We start from the raw sequence: 11407 nt of genomic DNA, 5'->3' as shown, positions 1-11407 counted from the left end.
GCTGAATATTACCAGCAAACAAACCACTTGGGTTTTTTAAATGATACGTGAGGGTCATGAGCCATGGAAACAACAATTTGCAAGCATTGCATGAGGAGGAGCATGCCTGATACCTACCAGCCCCAGAGCTGGGATGCACACAGAGATGCACGGGTTGTACTCTGTGTGCATGCAGATTGGCCAAGACATGTTCAAGTATTCAACAGATGGAAGCAGGCTCAGGTCAGACGAAATGTCCAGAAGACTCAAACCTAGTCCAAAGGCCAAAATATTGAAATAAGCCAGTTAAAAAGTAAAATTATTGGAAGAACATGATGGGAGGTAAAAAGAAATAGTGTAACAAGGAAGGAATCAAGAAGTACTTAGAATCCTAATTTAAGGAACAAAAAAATAGTAGACAAACATCTTGGTTTATATTTCCAAGCTCTTCAAATTTCCTGGGGTGGCAGAGCCCCTCCTGCATTTTCACCATTGTATATGCACAGAAAACTTCCCTCGCCTTCCTTGTCTACATTACGGCTCCTACTAAAAAAAACTACCAAAGTTGATTTATTTCCTGTGTGAGTCCAACCTTATTCTCTTTTCTTTATGTCAATCTTTTGTAGATTTTCAAGGACACAGCCATGTTTGGACCCATCTACGTTCATCATTTGTCTCAAAGTTTCAACGTTACAGACCCTAAATTCACCTAATAATATCACATTTAGCATGATAAAATCCAAATGATCCCATATGCCTTTGTGCTCTACTGTCATCATCACTTTTTTGGTCTCCACGGCTGTCTGAGCAAAGGAAATATTCAGGCCATATATTCTATCTTTTACTTCAGTCTTTATGTCAGTCTTGATGAAAAATATTTTATTAGTATAATGCAATCTGTCCTGAACTAACTTGCAAGTGTAAGATTTTGATGATCTTGAATTTACTCAGCCATTGTTCAGGTGATGCAGCTGTGGCTGTCAATGCAGGAAAAAATACTGTTATCTGTATAAATTATTTTTTAAAATCCCACACAGTGTAACTACATGCAAAGACATGAGAACACACTTCAAAATTGACTTTGCTTGTCTGCAGGTGAAGAACTTCCTCACTCAGCTCAAACATATACAAATTGTTCTGTAGAAGTAAAATTCCAATACAGGCCTTAAACATATATTCTCGAAAACCCCAAAATATTTCCACAAACAGCTAAAAGGTTGCCTGACAGTCTAAGAAGGACTGATATAAGATGTTAATTAATGTGTAAATGAAATAAGCTGTGATTCCTCTGTCAGCTATAGTGTTAATCTGAAACTTATTTCCTCTTTTTTTGGGTTGATCATTGCTCAGAATACTCAACAGAAAACTGTTGCATATGATTTCCAGTTCATATATCAAGTTTTGCAAAATTTCCACTTCTGCATCATCAGTTTTTCTTGAATTATTCAGTTCCTTCAGTTAATGGCTACCAGCATGCTGTACATGCAAGAGTATTGTGTTACAGCTTCATTTACTTCATTCCATGTCCTAGTCATTTTTAATTTTAGATTTTTCTAAATGCTTTTCTAAATTTGTGTTGATGCCTGGTAAACAAGCTGTGAAGGATCAGTCACCATTAACACAATCTGTCTATCCTGCACCAGAGAGCCCTTGAAGGGAATTTCCAGTGTGATGCTGCAGGGTGTCTTGGCTTTTTGGAATGCTACAAAGCAAACTGTAAACAGTCTTCACTATGCCAGCACAAGCAACAGCTTTGGTACCATTTTCAGCTGAATCTGCTTCACAAAGATTCAGTGAATGACAGTTGTTTAGGAATAGTGGGCGCTGTTTACCATCTTGCTTTAACACACTGTAGTTTTCCTAAAAAATGTATATACCAAATTAGTTTTATTAACCACATTATTCTGGTTTTCAGCCTTATGAGAAGGATCATTCAAAAAATAATCAAGTCGGTTTTAACTCTTGTCATTCCATTCCAACTTCAATAGTTCTGAGAATGCTTCTCAGCAGCATACCTTTTCTAGATACAATAGATTCACCATCACCCTCAAAGGCAACAAGCCTGTTTGATCTGCTTTCAAGTGAATATGGTACAACATATTTCTGGTGAATTCTGTCTTGGCACACTGTCTGTTCAGGAGCTGACACTGATGACTCAACCTCACAGTCACTTCTTCCCTTCGCAGATAATTATCTTAACCCTCTTCAAGGAAATTGAATGAACATCAGCATATCTGCTTTTGTATTGTTCTCCATCACCGTACATGGTATTTCTCTGTTGTATGACTATCAAGGATTGGGTGAGTAATTTTTCAGAAGACATATTTTTCTCCAGATTTTTTCATCAGCATAAGGTCTAGCTGGAACTTCCTAAATAAAATTGCCGTAGTCATGAGAGAGCCCTATAACCCGAGGAAGAGAACTGGTTTCTTCATATACATTTTGTGTGGGACAACATTGGAATGTGACCATCCTATTCCTTCATTTCATCACCACCTGAACAGGATGATTCAATAACTGAAATCTGTTCTTTTTCAAAATGCCATGTTTAAATACATTATGTCCTTATGTTAGCTGAAGGACCCAGAACTGCTTCCCATCTTTTGGGTCTCTACATATTCGAGCTTCAGCTCCACTCCTGCTCCTTTTTGTGGTTGAGTCATATACATCACCCTTTCCCTGAGCTTTGATTGTCTGGATAGGGACAAAACACTTCAATCCAGTCAAATTCTCAGTCTAGATGATCATACAAGTCCAGCTCCTGAATGATCAAGATGTGCATGCTCAGTCACCCATCTCCGGTACAGCTTAAACAGAGGCCATCTGCCTTCTTCTCTTGTAGTCCTGCAATAGGTCACAATTCATACATTAAAATTGTAGTGGCAAGAGTGCAACATAAGCACTCTTGCCTTTCACAGTACTTAAGCATCTCCTGCTGAGTTACCAAAACAAGTTCAAAACTTAACAAAAGACCCTAGGACTCATGCTGTCATTTTTTTTTTTCTCCACCACTCTGCCTAGTATATGGGTCACCAAAAATCATTGCCAGGTTGTAGAAACTTTTAGTTGATTTGGAGAAGTATACCAATGGCACAGCTAAGCCTGGACCATTTTGTCCTCGATCCTCTATTCTAACTGTGCAATATACATAAACTCTGACATTATGAAGTATGAGAAGCTTCAGACAATGAGCAGAATGCTTTCTTGGAAGAGTGAACTCCTTTCCTTCCACCATGTATGTATTTGGCGAACAATAATTTTTACTACAGAACAGTGAACAAACTTATGCTCATATTTTATTGCTTGCATTGCAGTTGCATAGGTTTTATGGTCCTATTATTCAACATATTCAACTAATAGAAGTTTCAGATGCATAACCTACCTGTGATTTTGCTTTTAATTAAATCAAGTAATTCAAATTTTTTTTCTAGCTTCTCATTTTTCATTAAATTCATACAATTCTTTAATAATGTAAGCTTTTTGCAACCTTTTGAGAATTGGGGTTATGTTTTTAAAACACTGTGCAAATAATTAATATGATCAGACTAATATAACTTTAGTGTTATAGGCACTTTTAAAATTTTGAGATTGCAATTCAGTTACCAGAAATCCATAACCAATTGTCTTCATATGGTTCTGGGTGACTGCTCCTTATATAATGAATTACTCAGGAAATCTCTTGATCTCGGAATACATTATAGTATACCAAATAAATTAAGTTGCAATTTTTCCCGAAAACTTCATTACTACAATTTCTTCTGGAATGTGAATGCTAGGTTATGTTTTCAATACTGTATGTGCTGTCTACAATGCAGGGAGAGGGCTCCATAGCTCAGTTATATGTGAAATATCTTCCTGAAAGATACAAATATGTGGAATTCATCTCATTGGTATAGGAACTACCCAATCAGTTTTGAGCAGAGCTGCAGCCAGTGGTAACGGGACTATTGTTATCAGGTGAAGATTTACCCTGAGGTCAATATGCTGCCTTTGCTTTTCAGGACCTGATTATTGATTTCAGAGGATATTTTCTCAAATATCTGATAGTCTTACACAGTTCCTATTTTAAAGTACAATTGGCAACTTGGTGGTGGTGTGCAAAGTCTTGTGAAAAAAATCAGCACAGTTTTGACTATTAACTTTCGTATGAAATTATACCTTATGCTATTTAAAATAGTGTTACATTTTGCCAATATATACATTATAAACAGACAGAAAGCACCCATGGCATGACTCTGCTTTTTAAGTAATTATCTAAATAGATACACATGCAGCTGTTGCCACACTTGCTTTGATGACCTGCTCATCCTAATTAAGACTCAGGAGCAGGAAAGACAAAAAGAGAGGGGGGAAAAAAGAAGAGAGGGGGGAAAAAAGAAGAGTGGGAGGAGGTGTGGGTATGAAGATGAAGGAAGTGTTATGGGCTGGCCAGGTAACACTCACTGCTTTTCCAGTGAGTCAGGAGCTCTCTGGACAGCCACTTGAAATTGAGAAGTCTTTTGATAGATGGCAGCCACGTCACTGTGATGGCATGCAGTGTCATGAAGCCAAGGACAATGAGATCAGAACTCCCGTGACAGGTTTGCAGGCCAGTTGCCCCAAAATTCCAGTTATTAGTGAATATTGGATGGCTAAGGCTTTGAGGACAGATCTTAAGCTCCATCCTTTAAAGAAAGTAAATTTCAGAGAGATTTAACACTCAGATACAGTAATAATTGATGCTTTGATTCACCCTTGAAAATCTTTGCTGCCTCCTTTCCTTCTGTAAAACAAAAGCAGCAGTTATTTGATCAGGTTATTCTGAGGATTGCCTAATGCCTTGAAGGTGCTAAAAATTTCATAAACAAGAAGCAACCTTGCTTGACAAGTGATAGGCAGTGCACCCACATTTTTTTCCTGTAACTTATTGTTTACAAGTCTGATGTTCATGGGGTTTTCTGAAATACTTACCTTTGTGGATTAACCCTGTAGGCAGACAAACACCACACAGCTTCTATCTCTCTCCCTCTGCAGTGGGATGAGAGAGAATAGGAAGGGCAAAAGTGAGAAAACTCATGGGTTGTGTTAAGATGTTTTAATACTCAAAAGAGGAAAAGACAAAACAAAACAGAAAGAAACAAGGGGCAGAAAAATCAGTTGCTCACCACCAGTAGATCAACACCCACCCTGAGCAACAGCAACCTGGCAAAACTCCTCCTGGTAATAGGAGCTACTATGAAAAAAATTATCTCTGCCACAGCCAAAGCTAGTACACTTATCCAAAAAGAATTAAATGCCACATGTTTGTATAATTACCTGAGTAAAAATCCACTCAGTATTTGAAAATAAATGTCATGAATTTTCAGTTAAAGTTGACAATACAGATTATTTTATTATTAAATTATTATTTTAAAAATGTTTGCATATTAAAGTGGAGACCTCTAAGCATGAATTAGGTTTTTAATGAAAACAACCATTAGGTAATTAGGCAAATTTTGCTTTGGCTAAAGGATGTACCACAAAAGTTGGCATAAATATTTGGAACATTTTAAACACATTTCTGAGTGAAAAAAGAAAGGCCAAAAAAAAGGTTGGGTCACAGTCCCCAAATAAACAGAGAAAACTTTACAAAAATATACTAATATTGGGGCAGCAAGTATTAACTCATGCAAATTTTGAGAAATGTAAAATAATATTTAGTGGAGGGGATTTTTTACCTTATTTGTACTTACTGGTTCTAAAATATCCTAAAAGAGATGGTGAAGCTTAATGACAATTACACCTTACACCTGAAAAGGAATAGAGGCCTAAGAGATGAGACAAAAGGAAGTCCTAGAAGATGCTTTAACAGCAATAGCAAATAGTGTCTCCTTACTTGCACCACTGGCAAAAATCTGGCCTTAGAGATGAAGTGTCAAGAATTTGAGTTTAATGGTACCAGAATCTTGGTCACTGTGTTATGTTTGTAGAAGAAATAAAATATATTCAAAGACAGATGATGGTTACAGACTACATGCAATTTCCAAGTAACTGAAGAAACCAAGATGATTTGGTGTGCTTAATTAAAAAAAAAAAACAAACAAAAAAACCAAAACCAAAACAGCAAAAAACCCCCCCAAACAAACACATCAGAGAAAATATATTTGATTCAGCTAAAAAAACAAATGTTATTCAGAAGGTCAATAAGGAGCTTCTATTCATCCTCCAACAATGCAAGAACAAAAAGTTCTGATGAACTAGAAAAGCAATATACTTTTGCACGGTTTGCAATTAACCTGTGGAACTGGCTGTCATGAAATATCAGTGTGCTCAAGAGTTTAAGAGCCTTTTAAAAAGAGATGACATTTTATTTGAGTAATGAGAACATGCACAGTTGCTCTGGTAAAAAAAAATATAATTTGAACAGGATGCTAACTTTCAGCATATTAACCAATTTTCATCTAAGGAATTGAAATAATTTTTGCCTGGAAAAATCTTTTAAAGATTCTCTGTGCATTTCACAGATAATTTTGTAGTGCCCACAGACACTCGGACACTGCGACCACAATTGTGCAGTGTTACACAGTGACTAGATTGTCCACTGGCAGTGTCTTGCACTCATTGTACACAGAGATCAAAGATTTCCACACTGTGTAACATTATATTCTATTTTTTTTTAAATTCTTTTAAAGCACAGAGATCCCTTTTGGAAGACTTTCCAGGCTCTAATTTGCTACTGGTTTTAACTTTCTAATATTTTATGGATTTCAGAATTTAATTAGACTTTTAAATGGTAGAATTAGTCTCCAAAAGCTGGAAGGATCTATTCCAGAGTCTTAATACATGCAAGATTTTGGTCTCAGTCTTGCTTCCTGCTTACTACAAGAAAAATAATATTTCATTTTTTCTTATCAGTACAATTCACTACTTCATCTATTGTGTCTCTTACATTCTTTGACATGACTTTATCCTGTGACTATTCTTACTCTAAACTTTTTGTTATTGAACACAATGGAAGTTTTATTCGGTCCACTCTTTCTTTTCATGGTATTTCAATGTCTGGTTGTTTTGTGAGGAACAGTAAATGTGAGAAACTGTTAATGAAAATAATCCTTTCAGTTCCTACATGCTTCAGTTCTACAGATACACACATACACACAAACACACATACAGAGACATGCACTGTACTTGCAGTTATCAAGCTAAAGAAATAAACTTTCTTAAGTCTGCTCTATCCCTACATAGGAGGTATTAAGTTTTCACATTATTTTCTTAGTGAACACTAAGGGTAGGAAGGAGAGGTAAGCAAGGATACAAAAAAATATTTTCTACAAATTTCAATATTTTCCTACTGAGCAGAAAATTAAAGGGTTTCAAAATTCATTTCAGAAGGTGAAAGGCTTGAACAACCAGCCAAAATTACTGATGTCACACTGCTTTTCCTTGTTGAAACTAAAGGCTTGACCCTTAGCCTTTCATTTGGCAAGTAACTGACTTAACTGCAACCTATTGAACCGTTCTGGAAATGGTTGTCTAACAACTTAATCCAGTAAAATAATTTGAATAGCTAACTAGCTAACAGAATGGAACTGAGCCCATAAGTGGGGTTAGGATACTTGCCTGTTGCATAGGAGGACTGAAGGCTTCTGACTATGACTCCAGCCTTGCTTTTTTCTCTAGTTTGTTAATTATTCTGCTCTTGGGAAAGAGATGCTGAGGTCTTTAAAGCACATATGTTGAGCTGTTGCTCTGACTTATCCTTTTTAGAAGTCCATTTCTAATGACATTTTATGGAAAGCAGACTCCTAAGACTAAATTATTACCTTTGTTTTTGTTTCTTAAGATCACATTCATTTTAAATGTAAATGAGAGTATCTGAGTATTTGATGAAATTATCATTGAAACGGCATGTTCCTTAACCCCATTAAATCTGCATTTGCAGATAAAAATATTCCATTGGAAAATTCCCAAATGACTTTTATTGTCAATACATCCTGTTTTCCTGTTTTCTTTTAGAACACGTAAAACAACAACCCATTGTACTCTGTATTTTGCACACTCTAGAGCTCTATCCCAGTGTTCATGAGCCAATATTGTAATGTCTTTTTGTTTGTAGTAAAGGCATTTTAATTACTACTATATAGAATGACCTTCAAATATGGCATCCAGATTGAACATACTGGGGTAAAATTCTGCAAGACATTTTAGTGCATTTATGGTCCTAATACAATTAAGACACAATGAGTTGATTGAAAAAACTGAATATGTTTCATGCAAGTGATTGCTGATGACTGGAACTCATATCATGACCAGGGAGATACTGTATAATGTGGAAATAAGATAGTTGCACAAAGACATGAGCTGTCTGTGGCATAACACCTCCCCTATGTAGGATTTTCCCAATGTTCAGTGACACTTTGGACAGTAAGGGAGGTACATTAGGATAGGGCGATGGCAGAAATGCCTCTTTCAGTAAGAGCTAGTTTCCTATTTTGCAATCTTTTGACTATTATCTCAACATAAAATTCCACTGGTTTGCAGGAGTTAGGTGCTACTGAACATGAATAAGTGGTAAGATTGTGTCTGCTCTGAATTTAGAAAAAAAGTATTCTGCACTCTGCCATTTTCTTTGGAATAAATCCAAGTCCTTACGGTCATATGTAAAATTAATACCACATAATTGGTCAAAAGCATCCTTCTTCAGCTTATCATCAAACCATCTATCATGAAAACCCAACTGGATATGGGGAGATGGACAGAGATTCTCCCCATCCCTGCTGCTGCCTTTATGGAGAGTCTCTCTAGAACAAGCTCCCTGGGGTGCTCCATTAGCTTAAAACATACTGCCTGCCTCTTTTTTTCCTGTTGCTGCTTTTCTTTTGTTTTCCAGCCAAAAATCTTCAAAGCTTTTAAACAACAACGAGGCCAGAAGAGATTGTTGTCTGAATTTAAAGAGAATAAAAATCAGCAGAGAGTCTCCTGTACACACGATTTCTTTCATTCTCTGTTTCTCGCATTAAGCCAATTACTTAATGGACAGAAAGTTATTTTACAATCCTTCAGAGTGTGAGGCAGATTACAGAAAAATCTCCCCAAGCGATGGAAAACAATGTATAAATAATAAGAACCTAATCATTCCCTTTAATGAAAAACTGCTCACAAGGGAGGAAAGATACGCATGCATATGCACTAAAATTAAGTCATCCTACTTACATGCTCGTGTCCCCGTGAAGCATGCTCTTCAAGCACCATTCTGAAGCTTAAATGCTGCTATGCCTCATGATCCAAGACATATGTAGGGAGAAGAGAGTGCTGTACTTGTGTCAGCTCATTTTGGCAGCTCTCCTGACTACAGAAAACAAGAGGAATCTTTATCGTGCTATTTCTGTTTTGACAAATTCCAGAGAAGCCAGATATTTCTCCCGCCACCAAAAAAAAAAAAAAAAAAAAGGAAAGAAAAAAAACAAAAACCCAAAAAAAAAAAAAAAAAAAAAGGAAAGGAAAACAAGCAAATGCCAAACAACAAATCAACCCAAACCTAAACAAAGAAGACTCAAAACAGCTGAGGAAGTCTGACACTTGTATACTTGGGTACAGGTGTAGAAGCCTGCAAGAGTTTAAAGTCTTCTGATATTAACCCAGTTGTACCACTGTACAGCTAAGGCAGTTTACTGCTATTTAGCTGGAGTTTAAAACGTCCAGTTTTAAAGTCTCCATATCAGATCGGGTAGATTTAAACATTCAGCAGCTTTTCCCTGTGCAGTATTAATAATCAGTCTCTGGCTGTAGAGAAGCAGGAAACAAGAAATGGAGAAGCAGGAACCAAGACATGACACAAACACTTTATATCCTTAACCAATAGCACTATTATCTATCTACTTACCTATCTTTCCTCTACCTTCTCAACACAGTAACAATTCCTACTGTTACAAAAAATCATTTAATGAAAAAATATTCCAATACTAGCAATCAGAAGGGAGAAAAAGCTTGGAAGGACCTGAAAAGTGTTAGCTGGCAATATATATTTCTAGCCAGAAAATTTGGATGGCAGCTTCAGAAGTAATTTTGTAGTTTGAATTATTTCCTAAAACAGTATGAGAGGGCAAAAAGTTATCATTATGGAAAAACACTGATCTAAACCCTCACAAATACTCAGAAAGTAGTGCTCGACCTCGTCTCTTTCTTGTACTGTCAAATTATCTCTTTTTAATTAAATAGAATTTATACTGAATTTCAGAATATTTCAGTAAATTGTATTTCAACAACAGCTCTTGTCATTCTTCTTATGCCTTCTTGGTGTCCAACAGCAGCAGCTCTTTTGTTGGCAGTCATGTGTTTATCCCTAACACCTTGTTGAGCTGCAGTTCCTTCCAGCACAGAATGGGCAGATACTTTCCAACGTAATTTTATGCAGATCTGTCAAAGTCTGTCCACATCTTGGTCGATGAAGTGAATGCTTGACAGAATACTTTCTCAATGACAATGTTTTGAGCCATTCCAACCTCTTTCAGGCATTGCATCAGTGGATTCACCTTAACAGTATAAAAAGCATGACTAGCGAGCCGTGGAGTGAACTAGGACATTTTGGTTTTAACAGCTTTAAACACATTACAGAAAATATTGGTTTAAACAACTGATCCTTTTAGTACAAAAAAATTGAAGATGGCAGGTGGGGTCGAGGGGGTGGAGGAGACAAAACTGGTATCTGTAAGATGAAAGAAGGTGAAGGTAATGTTCTTCAAAAGCATGTTGTCCACAAAGGAGTGAAGGTGTGTGGGAGCTGCAGCTCGCACTTTAAAAATGTTAAGTATCTGGTTGTCTTGAGTCTTTTCAAACAAATAGAGGAGCTCCCACTCACATCAGCAAGTTTTTATTACTAACTTCTTTGGTATTTCTAAAATGTATAATTATTTAGTGCTGAAGATCTAAAGGAAGCAATATTTGACTCAAAACCTTTTTCATTAGGCTATTTTTGGACTATTAAATGAGCATTTGGGCTGACAAAAATGAATTTCTGTTTTGTACCATCATACCTATTTATGCAGTGAAATTAATTCTGTGTTCAAAAGACCTATTGAACACACCAGTCCACCAGTGTATCTATTTTGCACAGAATGTCTGGTGGTGATTTTCTCACAATTTATTTGTTCTATATAAGTATATTGCATCCACTACCACTCTCTCTTAAGAATGTGAATATAGCATGTAGTAATGAAGTTTGCAACTCTCAGAGATTACTATTTGTGGAAGATGGGAAAAACACCCCCAGCTAATTAACTAATGTGCTATTTTGTTCCCTAAATTCTCTTTTAATTGTTAGTGTGCATTTATGAAACAGAGTCAAAGTTGCCATAAGCTTTAGGACATTTCACCTGTGAATTTATCACATGATAAAGAAAACTTTTCCAATCTGAACACAGCTGTAACAATCCCCTCAGCTGTCACTGTTGCCCAAAACACTGTTTACCCT

General features: G+C 36.4%; 1 long non-coding RNA gene across 6 annotated transcripts in view; it reads right to left on the bottom strand.

Moving 5' to 3' along the window:
* LOC108444994 overlaps positions 1-11407 on the bottom strand; it is a 118181-nt gene that overhangs the window by 12983 nt on the left and 93791 nt on the right. The window contains exons 2-6 of one of the 6 annotated variants that reach the window (XR_001859726.1): positions 9151-9286; positions 5691-5747; positions 4930-4986; positions 1995-2823; positions 118-251 (exon numbers count right to left, since the gene is read on the bottom strand). This is a non-coding gene — a long non-coding RNA (uncharacterized LOC108444994). Of the gene's footprint in view, positions 1-117; positions 2824-4929; positions 4987-5690; positions 5748-9150; positions 9287-11407 lie in introns of all 6 variants that reach the window. The other 5 variants (XR_001859722.1, XR_001859727.1, XR_001859723.1 and 2 more) reach the window with 5 other exon arrangements.

This window comes from Corvus brachyrhynchos, unplaced genomic scaffold (genome assembly GCF_000691975.1).
Source record: "Corvus brachyrhynchos isolate BGI_N302 unplaced genomic scaffold, ASM69197v1 scaffold60, whole genome shotgun sequence".
Lineage (NCBI taxonomy): Eukaryota > Metazoa > Chordata > Aves > Passeriformes > Corvidae > Corvus > Corvus brachyrhynchos.
This window is presented reverse-complemented; position numbering and strand designations above follow the sequence as displayed.